Here is a 21,269-nt window from a genome sequence, read left to right as displayed (position 1 = left end):
GATCTCAATGAATCAGCATAAATACATTTCCAAGATAAACGTCCCCACCAAGAACTTTGGAGGATTTAGGGTAAGTGTTTTTAAAAAAAAAAAAAAAAGAGGAAGACATGGTACAACCAGCAAAACTTTGAAATAATATCTACAAAATACAAGCTATAATAAATAGGGTTCAAACGAGTATGACTGAAGAGGAACTTAATACAAGAAGTCAATTTATTTTGAACAATGTTCATCATCATTTAAAACTAAAAAGAAAAGGAGTACTTGTGGCACCTTAGAGACTAACCAATTTATTTGAGCATGAGCTTTCGTGAGTTACAGCTCACTTCATCGGATGCATACCGTGGAAACTGCAGTAGACATTATATACACACAGAGACCATGAAACAATACCCCCTCCCACCCCACTGTCCTACTGGTAATAGCTTATCTAAAGTGATCATCAAGTTGGGCCATTTCCAGCACAAATCCAGGTTTTCTCACCCTCCTCCCCCCACCCCCAACTCACTCTCCTGCTGGTAATAGCCCATCCAAAGTGACCACTCTCTTCACAGCGTGTATGATAATCAAGTTGGGCCATTTCCAGCACAAATCCAGGTTCTCTCACTCCCTCCAAAAAACCACACACACAAACTCACTCTCCTGCTGGTAATAGCTTATCAGAAGTGACCACTCTCCCTACAATGTGCATGATAATCAAGGTGGGCCATTTGCTGGAAATGGCCCACCTTGATTATCATGCACATTGTAGGGAGAGTGGTCACTTCTGATAAGCTATTACCAGCAGGAGAGTGAGTTTGTGTGTGTGGTTTTTTGGAGGGAGTGAGAGAACCTGGATTTGTGCTGGAAATGACCCACCTTGATTATCATACACGCTGTGAAGAGAGTGGTCACTTTGGATGGGCTATTACCAGCAGGAGAGTGAGTTTGGGGGGGGGGGGGCGGAGGGTGAGAAAACCTGGATTTGTGCTGGAAATGGCTCAACTTGATGATCACTTTAGATAAGCTATTACCAGCAGGACAGTGGGGTGGGAGGAGGTATTGTTTCATGGTCTCTGTGTGTATATAATGTCTACTGCAGTTTCCACGGTATGCATCCGATGAAGTGGGCTGTAGCTCACAAAAGCTCATGCTCAAATAAATTGGTTAGTCTCTAAGGTGCCACAAGTACTCCTTTTCTTTTTGCAAAGACAGACTAACACGGCTGTTACTCTGAAACCTGTCATTTAAAACTAAGGGGAAGTTCTCTGAGAAACAAGGTTTTTAGAAGTGTCTAAGTTACTGTGATCTTGCTGTCATCACAGGTTGAAACAGAGACCTAGTATGTCACCATGTAATAAAAGACTATTGTAATACATATGCACAAGGAGCAAAGTTATAAATGGACAGGTAACTTTGCATTAGGGTTGCAAAGCCAAGGACTAAGAAATCAGAAAATGACAATTTCTTTTTGTGGGGGGATGCCCATCAGATGAGATTGTGCTTTCTAATCAGACAATCCTGCCAACAAAAGATCATAATATATATAGCAGAGTAGCAACAATAACCATCAGTGACTTTACTGTGTTTTACCTTGATTTAGAATGCACAGGCATCTACTTCGTGTTTTCCATCTCTAGCAATCCAAGGAGAGGACACTATTTCTTGGCAGAGGCTGTCCTGATAACTCACAAAATCATGCTACCGCTATAGAAGTTGAGTTCCTTTGGCCAGACTTGCTTCCCCATCTTTATCCTATTCTTCTTTGTGGCTTGATTCTTTTCTCAAATAGATCTTAAAAGCTTGACCTTTCAGAATTCCAAAAAACTTAGACCCATTGGCTAGAAATAAAGTTTGTGATGGCTCCTAGTAATTCTAATGCATCAACCACAGAGCACCTCTTATTTCCAAGCACTTTTGAATAATCTGTTTAAAAAAACAAAAGTAAAAGAACTCAGACCTCCCTTCAGTATGCTGCCCTGGAAAGTCAACTGATTTTTCCATTATCAAGTATGGTCTGAAACTGGATTAGATAGTTTTCAGTGTGTCACTTAAGCAACTCTTACCAATTAAACTAAAATCCATTCTTCAGTCTTTAAGCCTCAAATAATTTCTATTGTATCAGATAATGTATATAATCTAGCAAAAACTTCATCACCTAAAAATATCAAAGTTAGGAGGGCCAAGGGTAGCTCAGAGGACTATTAACAACGTGTTCAGATTAATACAGTCTGTGGCCAGAAGGGATCATTCTGTTCATTGCTATGACTGCCAGCACTCAGAATGGGAAATCTTTCACCTTTAGCTCTCTACTTGAAGCCAGGTCCAAACCAGTAGAGATCAAAAATTGTGACCATCTGATGTGTGGCCTCTAGTGGCATTCCTAGCAGATGTGGCCACATCACAAAAAAGTCATCCAGATAGTTTGCCTTTGTATTTAACAAAGTAAAAAGGATAACAGAGTATAAGGAATTTCACATGAACTTGAGAGACACTAATGTCTCCCCCTCGTTGGCAGTCTCCGTGGAGAAGACACTGATTTTAGAAGCAATTCCTCCATGTCACGATGAAGGCCTGTGGAGCAGTGAGAAGACTATAGCACTATTGCTGTGGCACTAAACTTGTAAAGAGAAGATTCAGCTCCCAGAACTGCTCATCCAGCTCTTTGGCCCGTAAATTACTGATACTTTAGGATCTAAAAACAACAACAAACAAACAAACATGAGCGGAGTATCACTTGCCAAAACAAGACACCACGTCTGGAACTAATTCAGAACCACTTCCTTCCACACAAATTGGACTTAAACCTCATGGAGGCATTCACGTTTCAGGCACTCAGCTTTTGCAGCAGTTATTTGGTCTTTTTCAGAAGGATAAAAGGGAATTTACAGTCCAGTACACAGACTTCTCATTAGCTAGAGCAAGTCATGGAACAACAGCTTACAATTCTGGATATAGTATAGTTCGTTCATATGTTATAGTAACCGGACAGGCTAGCAGACACTTCAGTTAGAACTCAGCTAGTTTCCCCATTGATTTCCAACTCAGTTTCAGAAACCGGAAGGAGTCTCTGAAAAGAACAAAAAGATCAAGAGGGGAAGAAGAAGAAATGACAGCAGAGATGTAGCTGGAGAAGAACTGTAGGAAGGAAAGTGTAGAAAGTCATCATGAGGCAGAAGATGTGGGGATCTGAAGATGAGAGTAGCATTTTAAGTGCTCAGAAAGGAAAATGGTCTTCTCCACAGGACCCAGAGACTTTAATCCCCCAATTTAACAAAACTGAATTCAAGGCAGTTGCATCTGTAAATGCCTGTTTGGGTTACTCATGAGGCTTGATTCTCTATTATCCTGCTTCTTGTGTAGGACTTTACATCAGTGCAAAGTGAATGCAAAATACTGTTAGGTGACAGAAAGGTAGCATTTTAAATCCACTTGGCACTCACTTCCCTCTGAAAAGAATGCACAACTCCTGTTATGGATAAAAGATCCAAAGTTAATAATAAGCATAAGGAGTTGATGCAGACACAGCAGTGAAATGAAGACAGACACATGCATGGAATTAAGCATAGGCCCACTATCTACCCATCACCCATGCTCCTGTACCTGGCATTAAAATGGTTCCAGTGCAGGAATTACAAAACACTACCATATAACCTGTAACTCAGAGTAGGCTCTCCTCAGCCTAACCCCAGAATCCAGCTCAATCTGAGCCCTAGCACTCCCTTCTTCCCTCACCCCGCCACCACTCCTGCAAGTGGGACAGAGTGTGCAGAAGGGTGGGAACCTCAGCCTGCAAGGGCCACAAGGTCTTACCTTATCTCATGAGTCTAAGGCCCATCATCAAATCCCAGGTTTTTTACTTCTGGTAACTTTTCATTTTATCCTTTTAACTGCACTGGAAACTGGCCACAAGTTGTGATCAATTTACAACTCAGCCCAAGTACCTCACTTGGGTTCTAAGTGCATTCCTACAGTCCCCTGCCAATTATCCCATGGGGGAAAAAATCCTTCCTGATCCCCAAACAGGTAATCAACTAGACCCACAGCACCTGTCAGCCCAGGCTCCCATTCCTAGATCGGGATGGGTAGGGTGGGACTGCTGGCACATAGCTGGGGGAATGCTAGCCAATCAGTACCCCTCCGTGCCAACTGGCCAGTGGATGCCAGAGACTCTAGGGGATGGGGAGCTACCTCATGTCCCCCAACTAGTGTCCCCTCCCCCACTGCTGGGACCATCCCCATTCACTGCCAGCCCCATCAATTTCCCCCACCCATTCAGGCGGGGGGGGGGCATTTCTCTCTCTTTAGTAGAGTTCTTACTATCAAGAGCAAGGGATGCTGTATGTGCAGCAATAACTGAACTGAGATTACTGCAGAGTGGGTTGTCTCTGCTGTGTAATTTAACCACCTCTGTTTAAGATCAACAGGACTTGTGTACTTAGTGAAAACATGTAAACGTAATAATAAATAGTAATAAATAAATTATTCTATAGCTGACTGTGTCGTCGATTTCTCTAATGGACAGGGACATGCTGCAAGACTGAAACTGACCACCACGAGGCAATGCAAAATGCCCAAGTGAGATGCACTTTTTGTCTTTGTACATCAACAGGTACATTTAAGAACAAGCTCTACAGAATATTGAAATGTAGGAATGCTTAGGTTTCCAGTACTGTACTTAATAAAAACACATACAAATGAGCAACTACCTCTGTCTGACTATCTCTCTAACAACCGGACTCCTATTACTACTGTCAATACAGAAACAGATCTGCTTGCACTTCAGTGAGAAACTTAGCTTTGAAGATATTTTAATATTTAGGATTAGAGTCCACTGGGCAAATTCAGAAATGAAGTAATTTCTGAGCCCTTCACTTCCAACAGTGATATTCAGTGTGAAAAACAAACCCCAAACTTCCAAACGTAGTAAATCCAACAACAAAAGGTTTTGGGTGCCTTTGTACCAGAGTTACTGGTATATAGAAACACCTAAGATAACATGTTCTCAAAGTCTGTAAAAAAAATAGGGGAATCCACAGTAAGTTTTTGTATAGCACTCATTACTATAGCATGTAGGCCATTAGATACTTGGGTCTGCAAATTAGGGGTGATTTTAGATCTCCAGCTGCTGTTCGACAATCCTATGCCAGCAGTAACCCAGTCAGCTTTTTATCATCTGCATCTGCCTAGGAGATGGTTACCTTTCCTTTTGGATGCAGGCCCCTATTTTCCATGCTTTCACTACCTCAAGATCAGACTATTTTAATGTGCTCTGTATGGGGCTACATCTTGAAACCATTTGGAGACTGAAGCTGGTGCAAAATACAGTGGCTTGCTTGCTGAGTGGGGCATCTTGCTGCAAACATGACAGCTGTGCTCCCTGAACTGCATTCGCTGTCCATTGGGCTCCTCGGGGAGGTTAAGTTGCTGGTTATTATGATGTATAAAGACCTACATGATCTGGAACCAGCTTATTTGAGGGACTGCCTCTCTCCCATGCCATAATGACACAGTTGTGGTCTGCAGGGGCACCTAAGCTGAATGCCCCTCACTCGAAAAAGAGAGAGGGCAGTTGCCAGGGCTTTCTCTGTGAGGGCTCTCAGACCCTGGAACTGACCCCTCTCTTATCCCAGAATACCCAGATTTGGTGACCTTTTGGCGACAACTGATGCTGCATGCTGGGCATGCTGCATAAACGGTCTGTTTGAGACAGTTTTGGAGAGGGCAAAGGGTGTGCTTCCCACAATGATGAAGGGACAGGGAGGAGATCTGTAGGTGGCTGGCTGGCTTCCCACTGAAGTTACTTGTTAATGACGCTGAGATTTGCCTGTATTATTATGTGAGCATGCCTGGAGACATGGATAGGCATTGTTTTATCTTTGCAAATCTGAATAAATAAGTTATTTGATTTATTTATGTGATGGTAAGAATTTTGTAACACTTTCCTTCGGTACTTTAACTCATCCAGTAGTATGTCTAATTTATATGGCTAAAGTTTTTGCTCTGTCCTCTAAATTTACATTTTTTATGCTCTTCTCCTTTCATATTTCCAGAGCACTTCTGTCTACAAGTTTGTCGTTCGTCAAAGAATTGATTATAAGAGCCTATTGAGCTACTTTTTCATTAGGTTATATATAAGGTTTTTTTCTGTTCGCTCATTCATGACACTTTCTGTCCACACATTCATGCCACTTTCCCCTCCCTCCACTCCATTCCCCCTGTCAATCTTGCCGCATCAGATAACATATTGCTCCTGAGAGTATGGTGATCAATAATAACCTGCAAGTAACGAGGACATCCTTAGCTATTCCTATTCTTATTATCCACCCTCAGTCCAGAGAGCTAGAAAATTTTCTGACCTAATACTTCCATCCTTGAACAGAGAAGCCCTTTCCTCTTCCATGGAGCAAGTATGCTTTTGAATCAGCAGCTCTACATAATAGTTTACCATGCTGCAACCATGCTACTTCATCTGTTCTAAAATATATTTGTCCATTTTTCTTAAGGTAAATTTAGCTGCCAAAACGTTTGCCAAATTGAAAAGACCTGACCCCCATCCTATTATGAGCAAACACCTTCAAGAACTTGGATAAAAAAATATGCAGACAAAGAATGGAAAACAAAGCTGTTACCATGTTGCATGAAACTGAATAACAAATGTCTCTTATTAAACATATTGGCAGATTTTTTGCTTAATTGTAGATGTAAGATTCAAAAGTGAGAATTGTTGGGGGACCAGCTGGCGAACAAGGAGTTACCAACACATTAGCCCCTAATGCCCCACAGCTTCTGTCTAACCATCAATTGAATTACGGCTTAGGACAGAAATTTTCCAAGACATGAGAAAGAATTGGGAGAAGGAGGAGGAGGAGGGGTGGGGTGTGTGTGTAAAATGTAGCACTATATGGAGGCCATCAGAATAATATTAAAATATTAAAATGTTTCTCAAACATAAATTTTTCATCCAATGGGTGGCTAAAAAGGGATAATGCGAAGGAAAATCCTGAAACACTCACAAGGAAATTAATGTCATTACTTGAACCACCTAATGAGGCATTAAGTGTCTATTTCTCCCCCCACCCCCGGCTTTCAAAATCTCATTTTCTAAGCCTCCTGATCCTGGCATTTTCTCTTCCATGCCTTGCCACATCTTTCATTTGCCTCAACTGCAGCTTAGAGAAAGGGAGAAAATTATAAGCACAAATCCACAGACAGAAAGCTGCATACGATTTTCAACAGCTGCTCCTGAGCAAAAGCAAACCCTGAAGTCAGAGAACGATAGTACTTTGTAGGAGTAGAATTTCTCTCTCTCTCGGCACAGCAGTTTCTGAAACAGTGCATCAATAGTAATTTGTTTTAGTACATGAAAAAAACAGCTTCGCTGATCAATCAAAAGCACATACTCACCAAAAACCAACATTACGTAAATGCCACATACACACGTAGACCAAAAGAAAAATCAATTCAGATAGAGAAATACCTATAAAAGCAATCCTCCAGCATCAGTCCTATACTGTTACACTCTTGCTACGTACATAATCATTCTGTTTAACTACCTAGTGTAAATTCTGGGATCTCAATATAGACACAAGCCTTAGAGAGAAATTGAAAGTCCATGAAATTCCATCACCTAAATTGTCACGTTAGCCGTTTAAATACAGAGAGTGTCTATTACACAGTAGTCCAACAGATGTGTGTATCACATCAAGTCACACACACACAAAAATCTTGTTTAATATTATATATTGTATTTTAAAAGTGATCTAAAATTATATAAAAAGAGTTCTCATATTTTCAAGGCCTATGCAAAAGGGGAGAAGTTTGATTAAATATCCAACCATCTCTATGCATTTCTTGATTTAGCGTGCTTGGTTTCCAAACTTGGATCATGTATCATACAATGGCTTTGGCTTAGAGTATCCTTTAAAAAAAAAAAAAAAAGTAACCTACAGAGTATCAGCTGTTCAGTTTGAGTTTTTGTCATTTCTTTGATTTAGAGCTTTTCAGTTTGACACCTCTTCAATGAAATTCCCTCTAGCCCAAATTCTGAGCCCTCTGAACCTTAATATTTCCTTTTTGCTACACAGTGTCATTTTTTAAAAACAAAAAGGCACATACTCAAATAGAACATTACATCCTACATGCAAAAGCCTAATGAATTTGAGACCATCTTAAATTTCCGACAAATTAAAAATATTACACTGTCTCAAAACTTGAGATTGTTTCAAATTTTAGACTCTTTCAGACCAAACAAGGTGCAAGATTTCAGCATTCAAGGCTGGTATGGCTGTACTGATAATTTAAAAAACAAAAAGAAACAGCCCTCCCCCCAAACAAATTTACTACAAATGTACATTATCCCCTTACTTCAAATACTTTCAATAGCTATTCAGGTGATATATAAGAAAAGCCAAAATAGAGGTTTCTAATGTCATCTATTGGAGTTAGCCATGCACTAAATTTCGGATCAGAAAAATAATGGGCAACACATTTCTCTGATGCATGATTACATCAAAAACAGCTAATCCAATTTTGCTCAGACTTTCTAAATAAAAAATAACCTCTGAGCAATGACAAAAGGATGAAAAATTTCAGACCAAAAGAAATAAGTTTGACAAAGATACAATAAACTGAAAATGGGGAGCCACCCTAGATACTGGAACTTAAGTTAACAAGTAATTTTACAAATGCTATGCCTGCTTTGGAAATTAAAAAGAAAAAGAAAGATGTGGGCAGAAGAACCCTTTTATTCCTGGTAACACTTAAATGTCTTAGGAGTTTACAATCTCTCTTCTCTGTAGGCGTTTGGACATTAATAGGCTTCGAAAGACTGGATTTTTAATCAGTAAATGTCAGTAAGCATCGATTTCACCCTACACACACAAGTGAAAAAAAATATTTCAATTAATAATCAAAATTTACACAGACAAAGAAGGAAAAATGCTTCTTGAGAATTAGAATTTGATTTAAGGATATTTAGTTTGTATATTTTGAATGTGATCTTGACAATTTGTGTTTTAGTTATTATAAAGCTTTAACTTCTTTAATCTCAGTGTCAACTGTCATTAAGTAATTGTCTGCCCCCCGATTTCCCATAACTGTGAAAATTTACACAGATAAAAACAGAAAAATGCTTAAGAACCACAATTGTGTGAAAAAATAGATTAACATTGAAAAAATGCTTAACAACAATCAGATATTGCCTGTTGAAATTATAAAAATTGAATTCTGCAAGTTAATTAATAATGACGGTCTTTGCTAGAATGTCTGGTAGACTGTGATGTTCTAATGTATTGTTTCCTCCTTTTCAATATAAAATTACTCCTCCATTTTGGAAGGCTTACCCCATAAGAAGTTCATTAATTGACATGTCGCCTTTCTTATTTCGTCTCTTGTTGTATTTTGTTTCATGCACTGTGGATGACAATGCAGCCTTTATTGTATTGTACATATCAAAGGAAGTGTAACAACACTGCATAAACTACTGTGGGAATTACGGATAGAAATGTTGTTTATGGCTTTAGGAGACAATCAGATTTTGCTGGCATTTAGTCTTGGACAGTGATGAACACTGAAACTGTAGTGCCATGTGAAATGTTTATTACTTACTGCACTTCCACAGAACACAGCATTAGCCTTGTCCCAACAAATACATAAAATTTAGAGAGACCATCTTCCTCAAAAAAGTTTAAAATTACCTGTACTCTCAGTTACCTGGTTGAAGGATTGGTGTAATTCTGAGCAGCGGAATGAAAGACCAATTAGAAGAATATCACACTATGCTTTGAATGCTGGTAACGTTTTATTCTACTGTTATGAGTCATAAACCCGCTTTAAGACAAGACGAATCTTACTGTATTTATTTTCAATTAAATGAGCTGGACTTTTGTTGATGTGATATATCCCATCCAGAAAGTTGGTCGATATATTGTAGTGAATGATATCCAACTGCATAGATGAAGCTTATTAGTGTCAAACCAATGTTGTGCGAGTCAGAATTTAGCACTTCCCAGCACAGAGTACTGTGGACCTGGCTTTCAATGCTGAATTGAAATAAAAGATCCAAGATGCAATTCCATAGACCTATCATGCAAAAACTAAATATCAGAGGCTAATGCATATTAATGCACTTTTTCTTCTCTCTCTCACACACACACAAAACTATCACCTTTATTGAAAAAGGAATATTTGCTTGATATTAAACAGGTAAAAACAAAGATTCACTACACCAAATCCTATTCACAGTACATTACTGGAAATAAAGGAAACAGATTCTCAGAACTATGCTTATTCAACACATCCCTCAAGAATAACCTTGCACTGCACCCAGCAACTGCACATGTATTTTTCTGTTGTGTGTTACCCAGATATTCTTTTGTTACCCAGTAAATGGGGAGAGTGAATATCAGAAGTCCTAGCATCTTCCTCATCTCAGTCCCTGTTCAAGCATCTAGATCACAAGCTCCCTTCAATGACCTGCCAACGACTGCTCCAACTAAACGCAGGTGTCATTGCAGTTTTATGGAAGTGACATTCATTTAGTGCATTTCAAACAATGTCCCCTTGAGAATTCACAATTAGTTGCAGTTGCTTGAGTTATTTCTTTCCAATAATTACCGATGTTCATGACAACACACAGTAGATCTGGAGCAAGAGATTCCATGACTAAAATTTCATAAACAAACAACAGGCTTGGCAGAATTTGATTTTTTAAATATAATTTTGATTGATATCTGTTTATTTTTAAGGATTCCCCCCACCTCCATTTTTATCAATTTAAATCTTCATAGTTCCACAAAATTATGGGTTTTAAGCAATTTTTTTTTATTTTTCATCCATTTAAATTTTCATAGCTGTGGGAAATTATGAGGGCAGTCAGACATTACTTACTGGCAGTAGATGTTGAGATTGAAAATGTGAAATATTTATGACCTTCAACACACAAATGGTCAACATCACATGTCAAAACATACAAAGTAAATATCCTTAAATCAAACTCTAATAAGTTCTCAAGCAGCATTTTTCTTACTTTGCCTATCTGTAAATTTTGATTATCACTGATTTGTGTGTGTGTGTACAGTGAAATCTATGTTTACTGACATTTACTGATAAAAATCTAATCCTTCCAAACCAAGGATTATACAGCACTTTTCATCTTCAAAGAGTTTTACAAATTAAATTTCACAACATCCAAAAAGATGTTGCATGAATTACGAAGATGAACTATTAATTATTCTCACTTTACAGATAGGGAAACAGAAGGACAAAGGTTAAATAACTTGAGCAGAAAGAGGTAACAACAGTATAGCTGGGCCTGGGACTCAAGAGTTCCTGGCTCCAAGTCTCGCACTCAGACCACAATACTACATCTCTATCCACCCTCCTCCTTTTTTGGAAACATGTGATAACAGTACATAAGTAAAGCTTATCAGAAATTTTTCAACAAAAAAAAACTTTGGTTGGAAAATGCCAGTTTGTAAAAAAAAATATCAAAACTTCTCATTGTAAATGATCAGTTTCAATGAAATTTTTGACTGGAATTTTTTTCAAAATTGATAGTCTTTCAGAAAAAAATTCCAGTTTTCCAGTTCAAAATAACTTTTTGTTTTGAAATTTGAGCTAATTATAATAAAATAAAATAAATGGTCAAAATTGCAAGAAAATGGTTTGGGTCAATCAAAACAATTTTTAAAAATTATTATTGGTTCACAATTTTTTGGGGGTGGTGGTGAGGGGGAGATTCTGACTTTTTGTCCTGATTTGGGATTGGAAAATGTTGAAAACTTTTACAGGACAGAAAAAGCATTTTCTGCCCAGCTCTATATGTACACTCCTTTTCTCACTGTAAGGTGTGGGTGAGGGGAGGGTAAGAGGACAGATACATAGCTAGTCCTGTCTTAAAATATGAGATGGGTCAGTTTTACACTTTCAGTTAGAAGGCCTCCAGAAAACCTCCTTCTCCAGTGGCTCCATGAATACAGATTTTGATTTAGGGTTTGCTTCTAATTGCACCATATACAATTCACAAAGCAAGCTGAGTGTGAAATGAATAAAGCAGGCAGAATACTTCTCCACAAAACCTAATGGGAAAGATGCACCATTAATTTCAGTGCAAGGTAGAGTCACCACAAACCTGGATGTAATGTAAGTAGAATGCGCTTAACTACTAGAGTTGAGGGGTGTTGAAAATTTTGCTCCAATATATATAATGAGGCTACATCTACACATAAAATAATAGAGTGGGTTTACCAGGGCTAGTCAGGTCAGGTCCTTTAACCCCTGCTGATAGGAGTGCAGCTCATTAGGATGCCAGTAAAGGGGTCATACATGTCCAGTCTCTCCGTGAGCTTGCCAGTTTTTTCCCATACAGTCTCTTCTCCTCTTCCAACTTATGTGGTCTATCAGGAAGACCAGGGCATAGTTAGCAGCCAGCTAGTTTCTCTCCACACTTGCAGTGATCCATATATTTGGATGGCTGGACGTTGTATGAATGCCATTGATGGAAGGTGTGTAGTCATAGACGAGGTCAAAAACATTTAGAAGAACATCTGGTTATAAGTATCAGAAGGGTAACCATGTTAGTCTGTATCCACAAAAACAATGAGGAGTCTGTTGGCATCTTAAAGACTAACAGATTTATTTGGGCATAAGCTTTCATGGGTAAAAACCCCACTTCTTCAGATGCATGGAGTGAAAATTACAGAAACAGGCATCAATATATATTGGCACGTGAAGAGAAGGGAGTTACCTTCAAAAACAGACTTCAAAGAGAAACTGCTGAGCTACAATTCGTTTGCAAACTTAACACTGTCAATTTGGGCTTGAATAGGGATTGGTAGTGGTTGGCTCACTACAAAAGCAATTTTCCCTCTCTTAGTACTGACACCTCCTCATCAATTATTGGGAGTGAACCACATCCACCCTAACCTAATTGGCCTTCAACATTGGTTCTCCACTTATAAGGTAACTCCCTTCTCTTCATGTGCCAATATATATTTATGCCTGTTTCTGTAATTTTCACTCCATGCATCTGAAGAAGTGGGTTTTTTTACCCACGAAAGCTTATGCCCAAATAAATCTGTTAGTCTTTAAGGTGCCACCGGACTCCTCATTGTTTATCTGGTTGTAAGTGGCAGAAAAGCATCCATTTTTAAACCAGAAATTTAGTTGTTTTATCCCCATCCCTTTCCCCCACTCCTTTGCGGGTAATATTTGTTTATGAAAAGGACAACCTTTCTCCAATGAGAAGGAAACAATTGCAGAGACAGGTTAAAAAGAAGTCTCAGTGACTGGATAAGGAAGCTCTGTGGGAAATCCAAGACCTTTTAAATAAACCTTATAATTTTGTAACCTCTCTTTACCACTAGAGAACACTTCATATGTAACTTTTAGATACTGCTAACATTAATTTATAATTTTTCTCTCTTTCTCTGTGGCCTGTGCAAGTGGATTCATAGCACTACTTCTATAGAATGAGCCATTTAAAAGTACCCATAAATTGTTTTAAAAATTTCCCATTGCATTTTCAATAGTTCCCAAGAATATGATGCATAAGTTAATACATGATGGCATGAAGTAAAGGGTTTATCTGTAAGAGTTCAAAGTGGGCACACTACTCATGGTAGAATCTAGTCCTATACTTTAAGTGCATATGGAGCCTTAGTTCAGATAAGCATTCCATGACTCTGTACACATGAACTATTGGCAATGCAAAGACACATCTGAAAATTCAGATTCTTTCCTCTCCTTACCTGCAAGCTATGTTTTAAAAATGCTCCAAGAACACTGTAAACTGTTAAGTTGTTGTATGTGTGTCAGACACTACAAGAGCACCCCAGTAGCAAATATTCACAGCTTACAGTACAAGGATTCCAGTGTAATGGTCACAGAAGACTCTGCTGTGATTGAGCTGGGGTCTAGAGGAGGATATTCTCACCTTCACACTTTAGAGAATGTCAGAAATGCAGAGGTTTTTCCTGTCAGAAAAATGGACTGCTTCGGACGTGCTGGGGAGATGACAATTTATTTTAAAATAGCCCTAAACACATTTAAAAGGTGAAGGGTAAAATCATGTAAGTGATTTAGACGTCTAAGTACCACTTTTGAAAATGCTTATGGTGCTTTTGGAAAATGGGACTTAGGAGCTTCTGAAAATTTTTGCCCAGCATAACGACAGAGTCTACAATCAACTCCACTTCATAGATGGGACTAAAAAGCTTGAAGAGATTGAAAAAAGTAGAATATATATTTTTAAAAACAAAGAAAGGGTCCTGATGATAATCTGAAAAATGGTTATTTCCCTTTGATCAGTGTTGTTTATTTTATAATGACACTGGGTCCGATTCTCCACTGCCTTGTTAAACACTACCAAATCACAAAGATAGCATTTTGCACCCACTTTCTACAGGAGAGTGAAGAATCTAGCCCATTGACTTGACAACAATTTTCATGTCACTGAATGGCCTCAAAGGCCTATTTTGTTTTATTTCCTGGGGCAATTCCCCTTCACTCTCTATGGCAGAGGATGATCCCAGACACAACGGGACCATAATGGTCCCAGTTCATAGTGGGGGCAAACAGAGGACTAAAATGGATTTAGGGAGCCCATGCTTACAGTGAAGAACCCCTACATACCAGAGTCAAGTCCTATGTGGACTCCCCTTTGCAGTGAGATTTGGCATTCAGGCATCAGACTGCTTACTCTGGTTGAGTATATGAGGAGAGTGGATTTAGCTCATAGGAAACATTTGAAAGAGTACTACTCCTGCCAACACCACCCATCTTCCCAGTGGGGATCTGAGCCCAATTATCTCTGAATAGTCATTGGAAATGCCCAGTCACAGAGCTGGTGTCACACGCATCGATAGACCCCAACATTGCTCCTCCTTAAATCAACGGCAGACTTCCATGTATGTCAGATGGAACATGACCTCACTGAATGCCTTGCCATGAGCTCAGTCAGAAGCTACCAAAAAAGTCTTTGTACTACTTCTGCATTGCTTATTTGGCAGCACTGTCACTGATCTGGGGCTATGAGGGTTACTGTATGAGAGCTGATGCGGTTGAATCCAATGTGTATGTTAAAACTTAAATGCATGTTAATTCAAGGTGGGAGACCCCGTGGACTCTCATTTCTCTCTCTATGAAGTCTGGCTAGTCTCCTGTTTTACATATTTTGTTTGTCTACCTCCCATACTACTCCAAGGGCTTTGAATTGTGTCATCAAGAGTCTTATTTCAGAGAGAGTTGGAGTTGGCCAGATGTGATGCATGGGGGGACATGCAGGGTCACACGCCTCTTCCCCCCCTGCCCCCCAGATGCTGCTTGGCTTGTACAGAAGCATGCTCAGTAACATCTGCTGAAGCTGCTGCCCTCACTCTGCCCCCATCGGCAGGTACAGGTCATCTCTGGGGATAGAAATAGTCCCTAGCCATTGCCTGACATAATGGCAAAGTGGTAGGTATTTCACCTCAGTCCCCCCCCCCCACTACCCTAAACTGGATGACTTCAATTTCCACAACTAAGCCCCTTGATTCTGTTTCATCTCGATTATTCATTAAATTCCTCATTCAGTCACCAACTTTGGTCCAATTCTTCAGAGTCTGTCACTGCCTTTTTACCTCTTTCTGAGCTCTCTCACAGCCTCTCTCTGAATTCCGTCTTCCACTCGTATTACTTCAATAGTCCTCTCCCTCTCTCCCCTCTGCATATCACACACTCAATCATTCAGAAATCTCCAGTCCATTAACCTCTGACTCCTCTCTTTCCCTCCTTCAAACTCATATTCCCTACATTGTCCTTTGTTCCCAATCTCTCACTCTCCACCCTTCTAATCCTCAGCCTGGACTCACCTCCCAGTTTTGCTTCCTTCATTCCTGCAGACAAACAGCTGAGCACCTCTTTGAAGAAAGTCAGATGATTTCCCCTATTTTAAATTAACTCTCTAAACATCTTGACTTCTTAAATGTTCTTGTCCTGCCATCCCCCACTACTCGTATTTCAGCTCTTTCAACAGCCTTCAACACTACTGATTGTAAAGTGCTGCAGACTCATCTCTGAGTGATGCCAGAGTGGATAGAATCACTCAACAATGACTCTTGTTCCTTTCTGAGAGATCCCCATGATGGGGCATTTTTTCTCCCAGCTTTCCCTTTTACCATTCATAATGATTTATTTGAAATAAATTAGGTGCATGAAAATGAGACCTATGTTAGCAGTTTCACAACAATTTCCATGGTAGCTTACTGTCTCATCATGCAATCGTGTTTTTTTCATATCAGGTGGGAACATGCTTGAAAATGGCCTCGTCTCTTTCTTCAGAATTGACCTGCTGTTGCTCCTAACAGCCTTGACACTATATAACATACTGTTCAATGTCAAAGAAAAACAATGGAAGCATTCAGGTTTCTGTAGGATCTACACCCTATCACTTTGACAGTTTTTGTTGACACTGAAGTTAATGTTTAGCAGGCAGAAAGGTAAAATTTAAAATACGTGAAAAGGGAAAAAAGAAACACAAATATTATCTTATCCACCAGGACAGCTCAAGGACCTGATTCCTATTTACTCCACTCTGTCAGTGTAAGGAGATCTTAAGGTAGATGTAAATTATAATTACATGCACTTTGAGATCCTTTTACACTGCCTTGGTGTAAATGAGACTCAAGCCCCATGTTTTAAAACAAAGCATTGTGTTTAGTGCACTAGGTTAGCAATATAAAGTGTTAAATAAATTCATCAGTAAAAATACTAAAAAGCTACCGTAACAACACTTCCTCATTTTAACTCAAAGAAACAAAACAGGAAAACGGTCATTTTCAACAACTTTCAGAATTCAAGTAACTGAGCTTGACTGGGACTTTTGTAGAATTGTAACTTTTAGCTGGATTTCTTCATTTCAAAGAGTACACATTAATCCTAACTACAGGAATAAGTCAGAATCACTGGCACTGATGCATTTGTAATAAGGCAGGCATTACCTATTTCACCAGGACCAGGATAAACTATTTACAATAGCCTCTCAAGCTGCCTTTCTGCTAACACCGATGAGGCTATTTCCCTCATAACAATAAATTAGCTGTGTGTTGCTTGGCTGTCAGGTATTCTACAATGCCCCCAAATATGGAGTAAAGAGATGGGAATTTTGGTGCAAATTGAAAGGTTTATGCTTTCCACAAAGGTTGCAGTCCTCCTGCTCAAGTGGAGATATGATTAAAAAACAAACAAGGCAAGTGTTTATAAAATGGAGATTTGCAGTGTTGTGGTAGCCCTGTTGGTCTCAGGATATGAGGGATAATATCTTTTATTGGACCAGCTGAAGAAGAGGTGAAGAAAGCTTGGTCTCTTTCACCAATAGAAGTTGGTCCAATAGAAGATATTACTTCACCAGCTTGTCTCTCTTAGAAAAAGAAGATACAGAATTAAAATAAAACTAGGAAAAACCTGCTGTGATGGGTTTGAGAAAGCCACTGTTTCACTCAGTTCTTAAAACTTTACTGCTTCCAATAAATTCTCCCTGCAATCTTCCTCCTTCTAGCTCTCCTGAGTCTGTAAGAAGGAGCTGTTTGCATGGAAAAGCCTTCAGTCCTTTTACCCCCAGCAGCCCTCACCACAAATAGGGCCACAAAGATAACTATCATGGTGCCCTACATTTTCCAGCCTGCCTTGCTGCAGGTTTAAGGAGGACAGGTGGAGGCACCATGGACCATCTCTTTAGTCCTTACATTCGAGAGAAAGAAGCCAAGCTCCGATTCCAGAAACTCTTGTTGTGGGCCTCAGTAAAGGAAACAGAAGGTTAAGCATCTATCCTAGCAGCATACAACTTCCACTAGGCCAATTTCTCCCCATAGGAGAGATGCCATAGGAGCTGGTCTGGAACATTCAATTAATCTTTTTATAAAAAAGGCTAGGATCTGGTTTCTCATGGGGTGCATTCCCTAACCTTTTATTGCTTTAACTTGCTGTTTGTGGTATAACTTATAAACAAACAATCTAAGGGCATCCCTTTGGGTTCTACCTAAGAGACAGGGGGTACTGGCCACAAAGGTGTGAGCTTCATTCATATTCAAGTAAGAGAAAGCATCCCCCTTTTGATCAGCCCTTTGGCAAGCACGGATTTTGTAAGTAACTAGTTTTTTGAAGCCAGTGGGGATGCAGAACTCTTTGATCATGGAAATAATAAGCCTGGAAGAGGCCTTTGTTGATTGCATGACATTCAGGTGCACAAGAGAAATGCTGTGTGAGGCCCTGATCCTGTTCTAGCCCTTCATTCACATATTTGCCCTTAATCCATTGCTGCTTTTGAGACCAAATATTTTCAAAATACTTCTGGATTGCCAATGGGACTGTTAAACCTCAGAAGTTAGGGAAAGTTTGCCTTCCTATGCAGCAAAGGAGCCAATGCATATTTTTCTCCAACGGTACAAGAGAGGTAAAAAGTCATCAGGAGGAGGAAGGATTGTGTCTTGACCCAAAAAAAAGTTTCACAAGTTTCCAACCCTAGTAGTTTCTCAAAGGGAAACAATCACAGCTTTTAGCTAAAGTGAGTGAGTTGCAAAACTTAGTTGTCAGTTGATGAGCTCAACTTGGGGTAGCACCCATATAAATGTTGCTAGCCAGGCCACCTAATAACTAAAGAACTTTAAGTCTGCTTTATTCGTGATTTACAGTTTAAAAATATTTTATAACAAGCCATTGACCCAATAAAAGACTTAAAAACTAGAGGTCTCAAATAACTAGATTTGTGCTAACAAAAAAGACCCTTGGTTGCTTTATTATGTCTTCCAGTAAAAAGGGGAAATTAATTTTACACCAGTCTACCAAAGGGGAAATTAATTTTACACCTGCTATTTGCTGCCCAGTGCAAGACTCCAGCCTTTCTGAATTGAAGAGATGGCTCTAACCTAAAACAGATGTTTGCAAGAATTCACACGTTATTAAACAATGGAAGAGCTTACAGATGCATGATATAGCTATGCAGAAGCCTACTTTATAACATGGCTGAAATCCCATGAGTTTAGGAAAGGAAGCAGATGGAAGTATAAATTAGACTAAAAAAAAAAATCAGTATCTTAGTATATAGGTTTCAATTTTATGACATAAGCAGTGAAAAACTTTCCTAAAAGAGGTTGTAAAATGTAGTACTCAATTCATTATGAACCCCCCTCCCCCCCCAGGGGATCTTATCTTAGATCCTAGCACCTTCCATCTATCATGAAAATACAATATTTTTGGTAATTTAATTTTATTTGAGGCCTGCGAAAGCCATCTATTTTACACAGATTTTTAACAACAATCCAACTTCAGAAGCATTAGTATTTAATAGCAGACCATCATTCTGTTTTGACTAACACCACACGCTTACAGCAAGAGCTACCAGGCTCTGTTGTTGAAACTATGTCACACACACACACACAAAGTCCCATTAGTCAATGGGGATCTGCACGGCCATAAGGTCTACCAGCATGGACCCAGCTGCAAAATTAAGCCTAATGAGGTCTCCTTTTAAGAAAATGAGTTACACAGAGAATTTCATACGCACACAGATCTCCAGACTATGGTGGCACTTTCAAGAGCACCTAAAGGAGCACACAGTCATCTAGTGTGTGCGTCTCTTCAGGTTTTGTGGAATTCCTCTGCAGCGTTGAATATGTGCATAGAACTATTCACCAGGAAGTCTAAGGTCCATAAGCACTTACCAGTTAGGTAAGGTGTACCTGAACCAGATTTCCAATATGAACAGCTGTGACCCCTTCCTTTTGACCACAAAAGGTAACTGTACACTTATAAAAGGAGTACTTGTGGCACCTTAGAGACTAACAAATTTATTTGAGCCTAAGCTTTCATGAGCTACAGCTCACTTCATCAGATGCAGTCTCTAAAAACCATTACACGAGCCTGAATCTTGTCATAGTCAGTAGAACTGAGGGAGAAGAGAGAGGATCACTATTTAGAGCTGAGAGCGACAAAGGATGGAGAGAAAATTGCCCTACCCAGCTCTTCTCTTAAACTCAGTATCTTCCTTCATTCCAGATTTTGGTGTTATCTACAGTACCTCATGAAATTCTCCCTTGTTCTCACAGACATCCAACACTGCTATCGGACATGAATTCAAAGAATTAAGCTTCAAGAGAAAACTCCATCATAACTGGCATAAAAAGTACACTTTTGTAAGTATTAAAATTTCAGCATAATTTCTCAGTTAAATTTCCCTCCAAATCCTCAAAACTATTAGAGATATGTTGAATCATATATAATACATACTGAAAAAGAGAATTTGGTGTTTGAGTAAGAAGTTTTTAATCGCTCTACATCTGCCGTCATTCACCTGATTTGAAATATTTTGTAATTTATTAATCTAGTGTACCTCTGTAAAAAAGATGTTTTATTATACTTGTTATCATTGGTGGTGTTTCAATTCTACTAAAAATATACTAATGATTTCAGGCTTCCTTAAAGACACAGTAGTGAACCAGAAGTAAAGCTGGGGAGCAGATTATCAGTATTCAGACTAATGTGAATATACTATATGAAATCTAAATATAATAATTTTTACCACTATCTCTGTTTTTACCCTTACAAGGGTCAATGAGCAGTAACATTATACATGTCACTATCCTAGGCCATTTGTACACCTAACTTGGGAGCAAGAAAAATGTGAGCAGTCTTGGAAATCAGGCCCTAATGCCTACATAGCAGGTCATATTGCCGGTCAAATGTAGAGATCAACAAAATCCTTTTGGATAAAGAAGTCAAAAACACATATAATACAAAATACAAAAATACAAAAATACATATAATACAAATACAAAAAAAATAATTGTATTGTTCACTAATGGAAATAAGGGAAATCAACATTTTAATAACTATATGAGGGATCTGCACGGCCACAAGGTCTACCATGAGTCTGAGGTGCCTTCAGAGGCTAAGTCTGTACCTAAGAATATTCACTCGATTTATTACATTTTTAAGGCAAAGTTTTCCCCTCTGATCCACACTATGAATCTCTCATATGGAAAGCAGAGTTCCAATGCACATTATACACTTGTTTAATATGGGCAGCAAAAAGAGAACAACCAACAGATCTACACTGCAGATGAAAAGACTTTTTCCCCTTACTGCAATATGGTTAACTGAAGAACCATACACCACTAAACAGGGCAGTGACACAGCCCACCACTCCCAGATTTTCACTGCGGAAAAGGATCTGGAGGTCATACTGGATCACAAGTTAAATACAAGTCAACAGTGTAACACTGTTAAAAAAAAAAAAAATCAAGCCGGGATGTATT

At 39.1% G+C, this 21,269-nt stretch overlaps 1 protein-coding gene across 1 annotated transcript in view; it reads right to left on the bottom strand.

Annotated features, from left to right (window-relative positions):
* The window catches only part of OTUD7A (OTU deubiquitinase 7A), a 250,890-nt gene that overhangs the window by 210,099 nt on the left and 19,522 nt on the right, over positions 1 to 21,269 (bottom strand). The gene's annotated exons all lie outside the window — the stretch shown is intronic.

The sequence above is a fragment of the Lepidochelys olivacea genome, assembly GCF_965140295.1.
Source record: "Lepidochelys olivacea isolate rLepOli2 genome assembly, chromosome: 10".
Taxonomy (NCBI): Eukaryota; Metazoa; Chordata; order Testudines; family Cheloniidae; genus Lepidochelys; species Lepidochelys olivacea.
The sequence above is the reverse complement of the archived record's forward strand: the minus strand, read 5'-3'. Positions and strand labels throughout refer to the sequence as shown.